Source organism: Herpailurus yagouaroundi, unplaced genomic scaffold, assembly GCF_014898765.1.
Source record: "Herpailurus yagouaroundi ecotype Mexico unplaced genomic scaffold, PumYag 250, whole genome shotgun sequence".
In the NCBI taxonomy this organism is placed as follows: domain Eukaryota; kingdom Metazoa; phylum Chordata; class Mammalia; order Carnivora; family Felidae; genus Herpailurus; species Herpailurus yagouaroundi.
In genome coordinates this window covers 5,948,026-5,961,892 of record NW_024412467.1, presented here as the reverse complement: position 1 = coordinate 5,961,892, position 13,867 = coordinate 5,948,026, and the positions used below count along the sequence as shown (strand labels likewise).

General features: G+C 42.0%; 1 protein-coding gene across 6 annotated transcripts in view; it reads left to right on the top strand.

Annotated features, from left to right (window-relative positions):
* Positions 1-13,867, top strand: part of CDKAL1 (CDKAL1 threonylcarbamoyladenosine tRNA methylthiotransferase) — a 717,891-nt gene that overhangs the window by 352,175 nt on the left and 351,849 nt on the right. The gene's annotated exons all lie outside the window — the stretch shown is intronic.

The window sequence follows — 13,867 nt, the reverse complement described above, 5'->3', positions numbered from 1 at the left end:
TTCCTTCCTTCCTTCCTTCCTTCCTTCCTTCCTTCCTTCCTTCCTTCTTCTATGCTTTCAAACATGCCATACAGAATTCTTCAAGTAGTTACATGGGAAAAAACACTAATGCCTTAGGTTTTTAAAAAGTCTTAAATTTAAACTGTTTGTTTTTTATAGAATTGTGCATGATGACCTTCTTTGTAAAGGTTACTCTCTCTTTTGAGTCAGAGATTTTTCATTTAGGAAAGTTTGAAGAAGGTATTTTATTTCATATTTGAGTGTAACACATGTAGTAACTGACCCCACATTTATAGAGGTAAACCATTGATTTCCAGAGATGACCATTCTTTTTATTTTTATACCAAGTTGTGTACTTCCTAGTTTTAGTTTTGACAAAAATAACACATAAAATACATAATGCAATAGAGCAGTACTGGTGAATCTTCCACAGAGAATGATCAAGTGTTAGTATCGTCACGTTCTCTAGATGAAAGTCCCTGTCATCTCCTGTCAGGGTTTATTCTCCTGTTTCTCTGCCAGAAGTAACTGCTGTCAAGAATTGGGTGTTTATCTTTCGTGTCTGTATGTGTGTGTTTTATAAGTTTATAACATTAGAAAATAGTTTCATACTCAAATATTTTCCTAACTTTTTTCCTCCCAGTCAACGTTTTGTGTTCTAGAACTATCCATGTTGGTCCATGTATCATTGTAATAGCTGTAGTGTTCCATTAAACACATGGACACTTCGTTCATTCATCCGGTGATGGACGTGTGGGTTATTTCCCGTGACACACAGTGGAATTGCAGTGAACGTGGTAGTTACACTTACTGCCTTGCACACACATGTGCGAGTTACTTCAGGGTATATTATCTCTAAGTGAAATTTTGGGTTAATGAATATGTTTATTTTCAACTTTGCTGGATATTACCTAAATCATCTTATACAGTCCTTCCAGCCATGCGTAAGTATTTCCGTTTTCCCACATTCTTACTCAGCTATCCGCTTTTAGAATTTAGAATTACAAAATGTCTATCAGAAGGATGTGTGTTTATGCGTGTAAGATGATACATACATATGCTGACATCTCAGAGCCTGGAGCCTTCTCCGGATTCTGTGTCTCCCTTTCTCTCTCCCCCTCCCCCTGCTCATGGTCTGTCTGTCTGTCTGTCTCTCTGAAATAAATAAACATTAAAAAAAAATTTTTTTTTAAGTGGGGGGTGGGGCACCTGGGTGGCTCAGTTGGTTAAGCGTCTGACTTCAGCTCAGGTCATGATCTCACGGTTCATGGGTTCAAGCCCCACATTGGGCTCTGTGCTGACAGCTCAGAGCCTGGAGCCTGCTTCAGAATCTGTGTCTCCCTCTCTCTACCCATACCCCGCTCATGTTCTGTCTCTCCCTCTCTCTGAAATAAACATTAAAAAAATTAAAATGATACGTACATACATAGGTGACTAGGCAGACAGTGATGCATTCGTTCAGTACGTATTTAGCATCACTATGTTGATCATTTCCTGTAGGATGCTTCAGAATTTTCTAGTAATGTCTAACGTGGGCAGTTGTGGGGGGGGGTCTGTCACTTTAGCTTTAATTGCCACTGTTTGTAATCATTCCTGGAAAGAAAGGGAGTGGCTTTCCATAATAACCTACCCTCACGCAAGCACTACAGCGCCCACATACACATTCGGGTGCATGATTGCCTTGTGGAAATATGTGTGTCGTGTTCCTCTACTTTCTTGACCCAGTGGCTCCTTTGAGGAAGTTAAAAGTCTTATTTCCCTCTTTCAATCCAGCTTCTGAGAGGCTGCCGCTTAAAGTGTGGACTCCAGTATCGCAGGAAAATCAGCATTCTGGGCAGTGAGTGAGGGGGAGCACTGAAAGATGAAAATTAAGAGATTGGGATTTAGAAGTAACTTTTTTTTTGTAGTCATTTTATGAAATTTAAGAATGGGATGTGGGAGAATAGATAACACGGTCTCGGCAAAAACAATTAGTAAGTAAAATATTTACATTATGTCCATTTGGTATAAAATGCATATTTTTACAATTGCTTAGGTGAGTGTTTTCCACTGCTAAATAAAATAAAGAGCCGAGAATACCGTAAGTCAGTAACGAAAGCCATGGATTGGGTTTTGTGGCCGACAAGTAGTTGGTTTGATTTGTGAACTTATCAAATTAACATGGTTCTTTTATTTTTCATTTAACAGCTCAATTTAAGTTAGGCTCCTGTACCCCTGTTGGAGATTGAGACTACTAGATGCTACCAAGTTGGGTACAGAGTGTGGGGGAGGGAGGAATCACCAGGATGATGATTCTCTAACTTTCTCGGAATAAACCTGTCTTCTCAGAGAGCTGTGGCCTTGGGAGTCTATATTATGTGCAACTCAATTAGGTTCAAATATTCCTGAACTCAGAGGCTGGTCTCAGAAATTATTTTTTACTCAGACCTGCTACCTCCAAAGGAAAATAAAAAGGACTTTAGACTTGGAACTTCTGTTGGTAGAAGTGAATTTAAAAAAAAAAAAAATCTGTTTGAAACTGACGTTTAATGGATGAGTATGTGATGTGACCTACCAGCTAGAGTGCTGAGAAGTGGGGCTGTCTTGGCTAAATGTATCTAATAATTCAGAAACTAATTTTTAAGTTCTATTGTTTTCAGGATTCCTACACTAATTACATTGATCTGAAATGGTCCCGGACGATTAATTTCAAGTGTCAGACACCCAGCTTTGCACGGCAGACATGATTCTCTTTATGGAAAAGACGACCTTCTTAGACCAAAACTAACCGAGATATAAAGGGTGAGCAAGGATGAAGGCGAGTACAGTATTTTCAGTCTCCCAGAGTCTGGAGAAAAGAGGGGGAAACAGTGTAGGTTACTTTATATTGTTGGCTTGAGCCTTGGTTTCCAAGAAGACCCCAGTGTATATAGTCTGTATACCCTTTAATTAAAGACAGGTCAACTGTGGGGGACCTGGGTGACTTAGTCGGTTAAGCATCCAACTCTTGATATGGGCTCAGGTCATGATCTCGCGGTTCATGAGTCTGAGCCCCTCTTCGGGCATGAAACCTGCTTGAGATTCTCTCTCTCTCCCTGCCCCTCCCCTGCTTGCACTCTAAATCTCTCTGTCTCTCTCTCTGTCTGTCTCTCTCTCTCTCTCTCTCAAAATGAATAAACATTAAAAAAAAAAAAAAGATGATTCAGTTGTGGAGATTTGTTCACAAATGAGGTGAGTCAGAAAGGGCCCTACAAGAAGGGCACTGTGTTTCCTGACCTCCAGTTGAAATGAAGAGTCCTCATGGGGTGGGAAGATGCAGGCTTAGGGGGAATTGATCCAAGGGGCGGCTGTCCACCTTGCCCCAAACCAGACTGAGAACGAGGCCACATGTCATCACCTCTTTGACCTTGGGAATCTGGTGCCAGATACAGGCAGGTACCTCAAACAGCAGATATCCACATTATAGGAAAACAAATATCTGTTAGGAAAGTGTTCCAAAAAAAAATCTCTTAATTTTGTGTCTCCTCCATACCAAATATTTTATAATCAGATGATAAGTCAACTTTTATAGTGAGGGACAATCTTATCCCAATTGTTTAGGGAAAGAAATGGTGTCTCTATGCATAAAAAAAAAAAAAAAAAAGACTGGATTGAAATATCTAAGTGGTTATCTCTCAATAGTGGGATTTAGTTATTTTCATTTTATAGTGTATGGAATTTTTTAATGGTGAGTGTCCATAGTTTTTTTCCCTATGATTAACATGAATCAACCACCCCCACCCATTATAAAATAATTAAAAATACTTAGTTAAAGCACTTGGTGGTTTTGAGGCTACACAGTGGGAGGCTATGTTGGTGGCTGTTACTGTTTTGTGGTTTATTTATTCATTTTTCAGTTAAATGGTTTCATAACTAATACATCAATCTGTTGAAGATTGGATTATATGACTCAGTCAAGGTCCGCTGGATTGATGAAATTAAGTTTCCGAATCTGTAGAGAATTCCATGAAAATGCAGCCGCTCTTTAGGGTACGGCCTTGTTAATCAACACATTTTTCCTCATTTACTTCCAGATGGGAAAGACTAGCCCAGCTCCTCTTGGATACGTTTTAGCCTGTGACACCTGTGTTCTGCAGCAGGGGACTTGGTGGGCTCCTTTTACTGTTTCACATAGTCTGAGCTTTGTTTCGTTCGCTTCTGCATGTCTCTGTCATTTTCTCTTGTTGATTCGTATATGTCTTCCTGTCCTGCTTGTCTTTCTCTGTATTGGTCTTTCCAGGTGCATTCTCTCTGCCCATATCTCTGTCTCTGTCTCTCTTTTTTCCTGCCTCTCCTGTTGTTCCTTTCTAGTCGGCATATTCCGAATGCAGTTTTTAGGCAGACTGGACAAAAATGACTACAGCAGATTGACTTAGGTATGACTGTCATTCTGAGAGCAGTCTCCTAGTTAGGGTTTCCTAGGTTCTGCTTAGGAGCGAACCCATTTTTATACAAATGCTGTGAGTGTTCAAAAGTGGCCTACTCTTGATCAGTGGCTGTTTTCCTTGGTGTTTGCAATCTAAGGCATGGAAACCCAATGTCTCTTCCTTAGTACTATGGATTCAGTAGGATTAGGAATACTTACTGAGAGCAGTGATAAACTAAACAGTATTTGAATGATATCATCATGAAAATGGTTGAATAAAATAATGTTTCGTAAAATCAATCATACATACATATTTTCTTACTCTCATAAACCTAAGACTCTGTATTTAGAATAATCCTTTGATGAAACTCTTTATTAAACAATTTCCTCCTAATAGATGTTGGCTTAGAGTGACTTATGCTGACTGAGATTAGATGTGGCCCCCAGAATTCCCCTTATACAAAATACTGGTGCCAAGGAGCACTTTGGAGACGATCTTACTCAACTCCACATTTTATTGGTATAGAAATTGAGAGCGAGAGAGGCACGTTCTGTAACCAGTGCATCCGATGCAAGCGAGACCTGGTCTCCTGGATCCCTTCCTCTTCCAGCTCTCTGGCCGCCACATCACACTTCACCCTCCTCACGGCATGTTCTTTTCAGGGCAGGGGGCATCCAGCTCCTGTTACGGTGAATCTTGTCAACAGAATGACGCTGCTTTTCAAAACCGTTTACGAGGGATACAGTGACTGCGGGTACCTGTTGTTCCATGGGTCTTTTACATTGCATTAATTTCAGTTGTATTCTCCCAATAACCCTTCGAGGTTGTTAACAATGTCACCATTTCATGGATGAGGAAACTGAAGCAAAGGCTTGGGAGATGTGGCCAACGTGACACGTTTACCTCTTATGACCATGCTGTGTTAGCTTTAAGCACTGATAGATTTTTTAATGTTTGTTTCTTTTTGAAAGAGAGAGAGAGAGTGAGAGCGAGCATGAGCGGGGAAGGGGCAGGGAGAGAGGGAGACACAGAATCCGAAGCAGGCTCCAGGCTCTGAGCTGTCAGCCCAGAGCCCGACTCGGGGCTCGAACTCACAAACCGTGAGATCATGACCTGAGCCGAAGTCGGACGCTTAATCGACTGAGCCACCCGGTGCCCCGGGGAACAGTGTAAGTTAGACTTGACCTTCTCAGTATTCTAGTCCTTAAATGTTACCTGCAGTAACTTTCATTCACAGAAGCTTAAGCGTAAGCGGCCCCCTCCCCCTTCAATTTATACCCACATAGAATTTGGCATGCTGCTCAGACAGCGAGTGTTTGGCCCAGTACTCATGGAAGGTGGGAAGTAAACACGTACCTAGAATCACACCGAAGCAGTTTTCCAAGACAGGTAGGTAAAAATGGTGCCATGACAACAGTTTTTTTATACCTTGTATTTAAAAGAGAGTCTCCCGAGTGCTGAAGTAACACACTCCTGTGCTGATCTCGCTTCTTTAGTAAATTGTGAGGAGCTCAAGGCTTCTCCCCTAATCAGCCCTGTGACATGGCCTCCCGTGTTTTCACTTTAAATATCGCACGCTCTGATGCCGTATGCAAATTAAAGCACCAGCACCGTGAGCAGATCTTGCTGGTGGCACATCATATGTAGGGTGCTTGAGTGAAAAAGGCTGCTGTTAAATTTAATGATGAGGCTGAGTGTCATTAACTGTATGCTTATTCAAAGAGCTTTCCCTCTAAACATCTGCTCCCTTGTCAGAACTGTCACTTTTCAATAACACCTGTAGGGTAGAGTCATTTCCAACTTCCTCCTCATGGAATCCCCTTGTTTTCGCTAATGGATTTCTTGGTAAAAGAGGAAAACAGAAACTCTCTTTTTCATAATCTCGCTGTTGTGTCTCTGCTTGAGTCACATGCTGTAAAATGGAAGAAAACGGACAACATTCCTTAAGGAAATCACTCACGCACATGGGATAGAATATTTTATCATTGGTTGTAGTGGGTTTTTTTCCAGGAAGTTAAATATTAAAATTAAATGAAAAGTCATTATGCTGAAGGGTTTGTGTAATTTACAATAGTGTCGGTTGCAGGCGTCTCCTGAAAATCGGTGGGGTGTGTGTGTCCCCCTTCATATTCCTGGCAAGGGAATGTCCATTTGGGCTCATGGATTAAAATATGAACATTGAGGTTGCCTTTGAAATGCAGAGATACCCGGCTCACTAGTGCCTGCTTGGCCTGGGTGGGTCTGAGGGAAGGAGGGCGGACTAGCATGTGAACAGACTGCTTTCTCAGAGCTACGCATGTTAAGTAGCACTTGTAGTGTTGTACAGATAGGAAGGTGGGGTTTTTATTGGTGACTGTTACCTTTATTTGCAGTCTCCCCTCCCTGGGATTTTTGTTCTAATACTTTTACTCGTGGAACATGTGTGCCACAAAAATGCACCAATCCTGAGGGTCTAGTTTCCTGATTTTCACAGTCTGAAAGCAAGAAACATGAAACACAGAACCAGCACCGAGATTAAGAAACTGAGCATTTCTGGCAGCTCAGAAACCAGTTTCTTCTGCCTCAGTCACCCACCCAGAGTGACCACTGGCCTTACCTGTAACACTCTGGATTAGTTTTACCTTTATAAATGATTACAGATTCAGGATTTTGACCTTTATCCTAAGAACAATGGGAAGTTTTATCAAAAGGCTTGAGGCAGTGAAATGACATCATCTAATTTGCATTTCTAAAAGATGAGGACTGGCAGGGTGGAGAACATTTTGCTGGGGTCCAGAGGTTGAGTGGAGGGACCAGGTTAGAGGCTTATTGACGAAATCATGTGGTTGTTAGACCTAGTGCCTTAGCAATGAAGATGGAGAAAAATGGACAGATTCGAGACACACACCCATTAATGCTGAATATCTTAATTTTTATTTCAAAGGTTTTCTAAGGATATTAGTCTTTGAAACACTATCTCCTTTAATCTTGCCAGGCATCATTATTTGGAGATGTGTTCTCGAATAAAGTGCTGCTGGAATTGGTAAATGCACACTCATTACTTTACTCAGCCCAAGTTCCCTTGAGATTTTATAATTGAGCATTAGTACTATGCGTCGTCATAGAAGTCTTCAGAGATTGGGCTTGATGTTCCCTCTTTTAGCTGTGCTCCTTTTATAGTGCCCTCATAGATTTATTGGAAGAGATGAGATGATTTCCTGCTCCTATATGTTTTAGTTTGATCGCTCAATCATGATTGTATTTTCCATATACTTGCACCAGCAGCTGAGAAGAGAAAATTCTGGTAACAAAGGTGCTGCTTCCGAACAGAAAATGGTTTGTTTGAAAGTGCTTATAACCACCACCCCCCGCAAGGAAGACATGAAACTTTAAAGCCCCTGTGTATTCATATCACAGTGATGAGTTTGGCTTGCTTTATTTTGTCATGAAAACATAAATCCTTTTAGGCTTAGGAAATGTATACTTAGAAGTGACTATGAAGACAAAAATAGTAATGGGGGGGCGGAAATCCTCTCACAATGGTGGTCTCGTAGGTATGTGTATCAGTCAAGGGGTCAGTCAGAGAACCATGACCACTGTGCGTTATGGGATAAGGGATTCATTACAGGAATTGGGGCTTCCACCGGGTGGGGTGGCGGGAGCGGGGGGGGGGGGGGTGGGGGGGGGGGTCCAGGCGGGGGTCCGAGGCGCAGTGAGTCAGATGCCAAGCACGGTGGACGGTGAAGGGGAAGGTCTTAGAGGCTCTGGGGAGCTGGGCCCCCACGGGTTTGTGACCACACATTCGGTGGTGGGCCTCGGGCTGCTGTTGGTCAACAGGGTCCGCCCGTCCAGAGTCGCTGGAAGCAGCGTGGGGGAGACTGAGAGTGAGCCAGAACCGGCCGGCGTCTCCGCCTCTTCTGTCCCCACTTCCGATCAGGACGACCTTCGTTTAGAGTGTAGTGTAGTGCTTCTCTCCTGCTTCCAGATCTCCTGTGCTTTCCTCCCTGGGCTTTAACTCAGACCCACCCTGAGGAGAGCCATCTGAGGATTCTAGTGGGGCCTTTGGACACAGAACAAACCATCACATACAGAATCTGAACAGCAGGGGCTCCTAAAAGTTAGCACTTCACGTACTGGAATTGTTGAATGGAGCCAAGAGAAAGGCTAATGTATTTTTCACTAGAAGGCAAACGACAGACTGGGTTATGTAAGATCAACTAAATAAGAATTGAATACTGTCTGTATTTATTAGATTTGGATGAGTCTAAGTATAATTACTTGAAAATATTTAGTATCGATTAAAAGTGTCATAAGATACATAGGAATTATAAATACAAATTTAACTGAATGATTACGATGGATCCCTTCTTGAATCTTCATTGGTAAGCAAATGAAAAGGCACGCTCGACTAGACATCAGTATATGTAGATTTTCATACTGGCTGTGTCATGAACCAGCTATGTGACTTGATATAAATATTTAATTTTCCCGTCCTTACATTCTTTATTTATGAAGATGAAAAGAAAGAATGTGTGTGAACACTAAGCAGCATTGTACCATCTTCAGATATTCCCATGTCCTTCAGGAAAAAAAGGTTTCCTCCAATTAGCAAGAAGTTAACTTATATAATAAACATTTTTATTCTGAGCAACAATCTTCTAATGAATTAGATTCCCTGCTTTACACATTAAGTCTGATTCCACTGAAGTCTGTCTCAATGCAATTGTAACGTGACAGAATATTTTTATTAAAATTTAAATACTCTTCGGTCTCGGGTATTTTTCTACGAGGAGTCTTCACTTATATTTTCAGTGATAGTGCTGCAGTCCTAAGAATATTACTCACTTTTCTCACAGAAATTACACCCTTGGATGTCTTGCTACAGTATATCTGAATGGGTATTAGATGCTGGATCTGTGTTAATAAATTTTCAAACTTTCTGGTTGTTTCCCCCCTTGTTACTGCATCCTTTTCCCATAAAAGTACATGAAATAATAAGTCAGACACTGTAAGTGAACGTCCAAAAGTTACAGTTAGCTGTAGCGTGATGAAAATGTGCGTGTCTGTATCTCGCGTGTGATTTGTGTATATGATGTGATATATACACAATGCTCTTGTTGAATTTAAGCGTCCGTGGGACAGAGTTCAAATTACGCAGAGCTCAGAAATCATCCCCAAATATCTAATACAGGAACAGATTGGGATTAGGTAATCAGAATTGATGAAGGGACCAAAAACGGGTCAGATTGACCAAAGGATATATCACAGTTCAGCAGCTTTTAGAATGAAAGAAATCTTACTCACTACAATTAAGTTTTGTAAACGAATGACACTTTTCTTAAAAAGGCCTGTAGTCATATCTAAGCTCTTATTTCCTGTGCTGTCAGTGAGATATATTTAAATGCTTTAGGTGCTTCATTAAATCAACTTGAAACACAGATTTTATTTTAATGTGGCATTTGCCCTGGTTTATGCTTGTTATATTTTTCCTCCGTGTTTGAAACATGGTTCAGTACTTTGAGCTGCACCCAGACCACCCACAAACTAGGTAGAGTTCTGCCCGCAGATTCCCCACTTTAGGGAGAAAGATGATCTCCCTGTGCCCGGGAGGCAGTGGGCACACAGTCCTGGGCAGGTCTCAGGCAGAGCCAAAGGCAAGGTCCCAGGCGAGCAGACCAGCAGCTCCTCGTTTCCTCCAAGTGGAGGACTTGGTCCCTGGCGCTCTGGGTTTAGCAGGCTTATACCTGGCAGGAAACGCCCAGAAGAAAACAGTCTGACTAATACCATTATCATACCCACTCCCAGCTCCCCGGGAGGTAAGCATTAATTACTTGCGGTTACCTACTCCTATTGACTACATCCTCATGTTCTAAATGAGAAAAATGTTTATTATTCTCAGCTCTTTATTTCTAGATTTTGTTTCTGTTTTATCATTCTTCCTTGTAGCTCTTCTAACAGCTCATCCACAGTCCTTTGTCCTCCTCACATCCAGTTTTCCCCAAATGTCTTTGGTAAGACTCAGCTTGGCTGCGGGTTAAACCTGTAGCCTCCCAGACCCTGTTCATGGAGGGTCTGATTCTGTGGGTCTGGGGTGGAGCCTGGGACTCTGTGTGCATAACAGGTACCACGGGTCCTTCTTGTCAGGAAAGGTTAGGCAGAGCTGCCTGACCTTGAGAGCCCAGCTCAGTGCGGCTGAGCACCAGCAACCCAACAGTGGGTAGGGAGTCAGCTTTAGTAAGTGAAAACACCAGAGGATCATGGGACATATTTATGCTGAAGTTATTCATTGTTGCCTGAAACTCACACTTAACTGGATGTTCTCTCTGGCAGTCTTCCCTATGGGGAAAATAGACTTGTGTTGCAGAAACTACCATTGGAACTGGCACAGGTGTCTATAAATTAGAATTCTCTTGGACTAAAATGTAGGTGCCGCCTCAAACTCTTTATGTGTCTCCTGATTTCCAAGCTCTTTTGATGAAGCATGGTGTAACGGGTTAGGTTGTGTCCCCCGGAGGTTCATATGTTGAAGTCCTGAGCCCCAGTCCCTCAGAGTCTGACAGATTTGGTGATGCTGTCTTCACAGAAGTAATGGGCCTTAATACAATAGGACTTCTGTCCTTATTAAAAGGGGAATTTTTTTTGACAGACACGTGGCAAGAATGCCACGTAAAGATGGAGGCAGCTATTGGGGTGATGCTTCTGCAAGCCACAGAACCCCAAAGATTGCCAGCAACCCACCAGGGCTGAGGAGAAGTGGTCTCATGTTCTTGCTCACAGATCTTGGAAGGAACCAACCGTCCCAACATCTTGGTCTTAGAGAACAGGACTTTCTTTTGTTCATGCCAAGTGCTACTTTGTTCTGTTAACTCTGGAAAACTAATAAACATAGCCATACAGAAACTGGGCTGTTGAACTCTGTGCTTCGTGTGGACAATCTGTAGAATGTAGGCTAGACAAATTGCATAATCTCTGTTTTACAGATATAAAAGCAGAAGCTCAGGGTGATTAAATGACTTACCCCAGCTGACACAGCATGTCCTTGATTAAGAGGTGAACATTTACCAAAATGTATGAACATAAGAATATAGAATATGCGGAACATATAAATACGGACTGTATATGTGTATAAATATTCTTAATGATAATCTTTGCAGGGTGACTATCATCTGCCAGATGCTCCGTGTGTATTATCTAATTTGATCATCAAGACAACCAGTGAGTTAGGTCCTATTGATCACCTCCATTTGACGAATGAAAACTGAAGCTTCATAGGAGAAATTGTCTTGGCACAATCAAATAGTATCTACCAAGGGGTGGAAGTGAAAATCGAGCCCAAGTCATCTGGTTCCAAGCACTGTTCTTTACTATCAGACAAGAGATGCTAGCCGGTGATATAACTCGACAAAAAACTAGATGAGAGAAAGGAGGCTATTGTGTTGGACTTTGTTTTTGCCCTAGAATTATATATTTTGGTGTACATGCTAATTTCACTTGTGTGCATGTGAATCAGTCATCTTTTATGTATACAGGGTCACCCAGAATGTCTTTAGTTTATAAGTTTTATCAAGAATTGAAAGAATTTGATACAAGTAAGGTTTTCATATTATTACAGACATTTTTGTTTATGCTCTCTGTGTTTTACCCTTGAACCAAAATAGACATAGTCAAATGTAATCTCTGGGTTTTATATTTTTATTAGTGCTTGCCCGTTTCCCTGAAGGATTGTTGGCAAGACAGTCTTTCTGATGTGTGGAGTAATAGGTTCTGCCTCCCTCTTCCTCCACTTCCTATATCTTTTCTGACCCCTGACATTTGTGGTGCAGACTTGTATTCCTTTGGGTTTTCACTGTAGTGTTTCTAATCCCGCATTTTAACAGTTAATGTTTGCTTACTACATTGGAAAAGGAGATTTCTCACCAGAGGTGATTTCTGGCCTGCAGAGTGTGTGGCTTCTGAGATTTATTATTTTTACAGGGTGGAGAAGTTTCTCCAGGCTATTTCTGTGAATGAGAGATCAAAGTCTGATGGATCTGACAACTTTCCTTTGAGGAGGACCACCCAATAGTCTGATAGTTCTTGTGTTTTTCTACCACATGGTGATTGATGTCCCCATGGTCCACTGCCATCTTGTTCTGGAAGCGAATGAAGAAGCTCCTGTTTCTGCTGTTGGTTTTTACCAGGAGGCAGTTAGGCCATTTTATTATTATTTTATTCAAATTCATAAAATTTCCAGTGTTCTTCTCCCCCTAGCCCCCCACCTTCTATTCACTAGTGCTTATTTCTTTTTCCTTCATGTAAAGTGGAGTTCATTTAAACCTATTTGACTTTCCTGGCCTGGGTGGGGAAGCAGCAGGCTTTTTTGGAGTGAGTCCTTATGTAAAGGGTCAAACTTCTCTTGGGGTGAAGTTGGCCCCCTAGTTCCAACAGATGAGTAGTTTTACTGGGGAGGCGGTCTGGTGGTCAGGCCTTCAGTTCCTAAACGAGGTCAGACATGCAGGAGTCTAGATACATGAGCAGTGGGGATCCTGTTCTCTTTCAGAGAGAGCTGAATGAGGCAGGTGTTCAAGAATTAAGTCAGAGGCACCTTATGAAACCTGGATAGCCCAGTAAGCAGGAAATAAGCTGGAGACTCAAGTGGTCGAATAGGGGAACAGAGGATCAACCTTACTAGTAGGTTTCTGAAGACTCCCTGTCCATCTTCTCTTGTGGGGGGTGACTCCTGGGTTTCACCTAAACGTCACCTTCTAGGAGCATCTTCCGTGACCATCCTCTCCAAAGTAACACCTACCACCACCCATGCTTCCATCTTTTCATTTCTTATCTTGTTACTTTTCTTCATAAGAATTTATCACAATATCTTTATTATATGTTTGTTCATTTTCTCCCATTGCCCCAGCCCAGCCTAGTATAGATTCCTTGAGCATTTGGGGTGAATATTTTCTTTATTGCTATATTCTTAGTGCCTAGAACTTAACAGACACTGTTAATGACTGTCTTCTTGTCAGAGATATTACATTTTTTTAATGTTTATTTATTTTTGACAGAGAGAGAGAGACAGACAGACAGACAGACAGAGCATGAGCAGGGGAGGGGCAGAGAGAGAGGGAGGCACAGAATCCGAAGCAGGCTCCAGGCTCCGAGCTGTCAGCCCAGAGCCCGACACGGGGCTCGAACCCACGAACTGCGAGATCATGACCCAAGCGGAAGTCGGACGCTCAACCCACTGAGCCCCTCAGGCGCCCCTAGATATTAACATTACCTATCTAGTCCGGCATCATTTTCTAAAACACTACTGTTTAAAGCAGGTTCTCAGAATACTCTGCTTCTACTGCGTAGAACGTATAAGCTTTTCTGTAGTTTCATGGAACCCCCTAAAAAGTCTTTAGTAGTGTTTCCTTACCTCCTTAATGGGTAGATTTTCTCATAGCTCATGTACTACTCTGATGAAATTTGCCTATCGTTTGTATATGTAAGGTGTTGCTCACCTGCAAACTCACATAATA